We start from the raw sequence: 4856 nt of genomic DNA, 5'->3' as shown, positions 1-4856 counted from the left end.
CCTCTCTTGCCGGAAAATGTCACCAAGAAGAAACTAATTGCCACCATCACTGCGCTACAAGAACAAATAGCCACTATCTCTTACATCAAAAAATAAAAACCTCATTGAATCAATTAAAACCAAAAATAAAATCTAAAATCAAAACTTAAAACTTGAAATCAAATCATAAATCAAAGCCATAATTGATTCATTCAAACTAGACATTCAACCAATTAAACTCAATATCATACTAGAATCAAAAATCCTAACCAGAAACCCTTCCCCAAACTCTTTGATTTACTGCTTTGAAGCATTGCCAGCACGTGACAATGATGTTGATGAACAAATGGATAACTGAAACCTATATCTCATATCGATTATTCAAGGCTTCCCCTTCTTTCTCTTTCGCTCTTTCTGGTGAAATCTTCGACAACCACTTTCCCTTATTCTTCAACAAAATGGGAACAATCAAAACACTAAAAAAAATTACATAGATGAACCTGCATCAACCAAAAAATCTGAAAAAATTGGCAAACAAATCCATTAGAAAACTAAATCCTAAATCAAACATAATTCAAATGAAAACATGATGAAATTAAAAATCAAAGTAAACCAAAGTTGAGAGTTGAACAAGATGACCTTCCTCCACAAAATTCATTTTCTGTAGACTCAACCTATAAACAAAAATCTATTTTTTTCTGATATAATTTTGAGATCGATTAGAGAATAGAGAACGAGAGGAGAAGCGTGATGGTGGTGTATGTTCGTCGGAGTTAAGAGCAAGGGAGGGGAGAGTGCTCTCGGTTACTGATTTTAGTTCGTTGGGGCGTCATTGATATGTTAGTCGAAAGGATTCCAAAGACGATGGTGATCGGTTTGATAGGTTCATCGTGATTCACAAGCGATGGTGTAACGCCCCGATCCTCGAATACCAATTTATGGTTATAAAATCTCATGAATTCAAGATCTACTTGACGAGTTGGTTGTCTGACTCGTCGAGTAGCAACGGGTTTGGGCCACGTGTTTAAGTGACCAACTCGCCGAGTCGGAAGAGTGACTCGACGAGTTGGAGCTGGAGGGTGAAACCCTAATTTTCGGGGGTTGGCACCCTATTTAAGGGATCATTAGCCTCTCTTAGTCCCTTTGCAGTGTGTAAGAACATCATTTGTTTATGTTTTTGAGCTTTACAGGGTAGAAGTTGTGAAGAGAGTTTGAAAGTCAAGTAGCTAGCAGCAAGGGACTCATGTGGATCTACAAAATCTATCTCAGTTAGCTTCATTTGAGGTATCAATTCATGATATTGGCCTCATTCCTTTCTAGATCTCTTTGTATGAAGTTTAGGGCTTCTTAAATTTGTTTTGAAGCTATTCTTGGGTATGAGGTCAGATCTGAAGTTGTAACTTCAAATCTGAACTCTCTTTCATTTGTAAGACCATAAAGCTATCAACTTTGGCAAGTATAAACCCCTCCTTAAGTGTAAAACCTCATTTCAAGATTCGATTTGGCATTATGAGTCATTAGAGCCTTGCATGCACGTAAAGTTTGCAACTTTATGTGATAAACCATAGCATGTTCGACTCCTTGGGAAGATGGATCTGCAGTATGGGGCCTTAGCATGGCTTAAAAAGCATCTGTATGGATGAAGGATCGAAGGGATTCGGCGAGTTGCATGGTCGACTCGATGAGTCCGATGAAGATTGCCTTGGGCTCGTCAAGTGGCATGGTGACTCGGCAAGTTGGCAAGCTATGCAAGGAACTCGGCGAGTAGCTGAGGGTACTTAATGAGTTAAGGTCAATATGGACTGTTGACATTAATAGTTGACTTTGACTTTGACCAAGGGTTGACCGTTTTGACTTTTGAGGATAATTGGAAAGCGGGTATTTATGAATTGGATCATTGATGGTTATAGGTGTTGGAGTTTGGGGTAGTGTTTCGGGAGCGTGATTTCATGGTTCAGCCTGACATTGCAAGGTGAGTTATCCTCACTTTATCAACAGGGTCTAAGGCACCAAGGCCAACCCTTTCTTGGATTGTGTACTGGTATTTGTTTGATATGCTTTTGATCAGTGATATTTTCATCCTGGTAGTTAGGACGATAATATGTTAGTGACCTGGTGAGGTCGGTATTCTGATTAGGATGTTGCTATGCTATATTGTAACGCCCGTAGATCCAAGCTAGTCAATTTAGAGACGATAAGCATCAAAAATGACTTTTTGATGGAAGATTATTTAGAAGGATTAATCTTAACCAAGTTTTAGTATATGTCACAAGGTTTCCGTGCATATAAAGAACGCCAAAATCCGAGTTATAACGAAGAAGTTATGACCTGTCGAAGTTTCACGACAGAACCGACATGACCCAGCGCGACCCAGTGCGACGTAAATAGTGAATTTAAGGTAGATAGATATCTATCCTTAGTGATCTAAACAAGAGTCGAATATTTCTTCGATAGTAGTCCAACGATAAAATGACAGACGAAAACGGAGTTCAGATGAAGGAGTTATGAATTCAAATGGAGTTTTCCTGTCCCGGCCTACTAAAGATATTATATAAGTAATATAATTATAATATATTAAAAATAAAGTCAAAATTAGCCAATGGAGTCTAAACGAGAGTTTTAGAGCATAATCTCACCTTCGCGTCGATATAAAGAACGTCGAAAACGGAGTTCGTATGCGAAAGTTATGAATTTCTGAAGTTCGGGGCGTGAAACCCCAAAACTTCATAGACCACGATGTGGCAAGCAGTACCACGACGTGGCAAGTATCCTGACACCTCCGAGAGTCCCCCAGATGCAACTTGTGATGATGCATGCAATAACGACGAAGCCCACGACGTGGCAAGGGCCAAATTTGCGCTATAAATAGATTTGAAGGGCCAGCCGATTATGGTTGCTCCATCCCTTCACTCCCACTCCCGATACACCCTCTAAGCCCTATTTTAACCCCCCCCCCCCCCAGAAGCCCCGGTATCAACCCTGAGACCCGAAGCCCGAAGATCCCGAGAAGAAAAGAGTTTTTCGAGCCGAAGCTCTGCCCGCAAGAAACCCGGTGTGTGAAGCAATCCCGATTTCACCGAAGAATACTATTTCTACAAGCCGTAGTGTTGTCCGATCATTTTCTGATCAAGTGAGTGTGTGGTCACTTTCTTCTAACACATAAATATTAAGTATTTGCTATGAAATACATGCTATTTGTATAATATAAAGATGTTTATATGTGTGAGTGTGTTCTCACTTTCTTCTAACACATAAATATTAAGTATTTGTTATGAAATATGTGCTATGTGTCTATATATTGTTTGTTTATTTGAGATGAGTATGGAATGGATGAACTATATAGGCTTTAATGAGTTAAACTGTATATATATTTTGTATCTACGAATATGTTGGGTAGGACATGGGTAGATGAGTTTCGTGAGTATAGATTAGATCAAGAGGTTAGTTTTAGATCTGTGAGTATGGATTAGATCAAGATATTGGTTTTAGATCCGAGAATATGGAATAGGAAAAGAGATAAACTTGTTATTAATCCGGCAGTATGGATTAAGACATAGTAAATTGTCCCTAGTCCGGGAGTATGGATTGGACACAGTTTAGATCCGGGAGTATGGATCAGGACAGGATTTAGGTATAGTAAATTGTCCCTAGTCTGGGAGTATGGATTGGGCACTGTTTTAGATTTGAGAGTATGGATCAGACCAATAGGTAAACTTGTTATTAATCCAGGAGTATGGATTAAGAAATAGTTAATTGTCCCTAGTCCGGGAGTATGGATTGGGCACAGTTTTAGATCCGCGAGTATGGATCAAACCAAGAGATTGGTTTAGATCCGGGAGTATGGATTAGACCAAGAGGTTAGTTTTAGGTCCGAGAGTACGGATCGGGTGGAGAGATTAGTTTAGATCCATGAGTAGGGATCAGATAAAGAGGAAAAGTTTAGATACGAGAGCTTAGATCTTGGCATTGTGAGGATCGATGGGGTGGGGTAAGAGTTGCTTTTATATGGTGAAATTATATAATTTTGGATGTTCTATATATATTTATATGATATAACATTGTGGGATGAAAACCCTATATGCTCACCAGGCTCCCAAGCCTGACCCACTCAGTTTAATTGTATCACATGTATCGATATGAAGCTGCTTTGCACTGAGAGATTAAAGGAGATGTAAATCACTAGAGTAAATGAATGTATGTTCTGTTTATGCTTATGTGTCTGTATCGGAACATGACATCCCGAGGTTTTATTATTTAATGAAAATACATTCTCTTTGAGAAATGTTTTGATAAGTTTTTATCATATCTTGTTTTGGGAACAAATTCCGCAACCGTTTTCTTTAAACGATTACTCTGATTTATAAAACAAAGCATAAAGAAATCGGTCTTTCTGGCCGTGAAATTGGGGATGTCACAGTTGGTATCAGAGCATTAGTTTAAGCGAACTAGGAATTTGTAGGAAATTTCTAGACTTAAACTTAGAATGCTAAGTAATGATTGTGAGGAGTGTGTCTAAAATATGTTAGGTAGTACGCCTAAATTGACACAAACACTAGTTTATTTTAGGAATGATGCCTAAAATGCTTTTATGTGCAAAATGTTTTGTGTGATAGCTATATTGATGCTATTATTTGTTCGGACCTATGGTCTGTTGCCGACCGGATCTGGAAACCTTATGTGTTTTGGATTCTAAGCGTACGACTACGAAATTAGAACTAGCATGTAAACGTTTCGGTGTGATAAGGAGATTTATACGTTTATCGTAATTAAAAACTTTCTTATCTTAAAAAAAATCTTTCTTGGTACACCAAATGTCTGCTTGGATGTACAAGAGGTCATGGTGAAGACTCGTAGATAAATTGAGTAAATGGAGGAAA

This window comes from Lactuca saligna, chromosome 1, assembly GCF_052625555.1.
Source record: "Lactuca saligna cultivar CGN05327 chromosome 1, ASM5262555v1, whole genome shotgun sequence".
Classification (NCBI taxonomy): Eukaryota; Viridiplantae; Streptophyta; class Magnoliopsida; order Asterales; family Asteraceae; genus Lactuca; species Lactuca saligna.
This window is presented reverse-complemented; position numbering follows the sequence as displayed.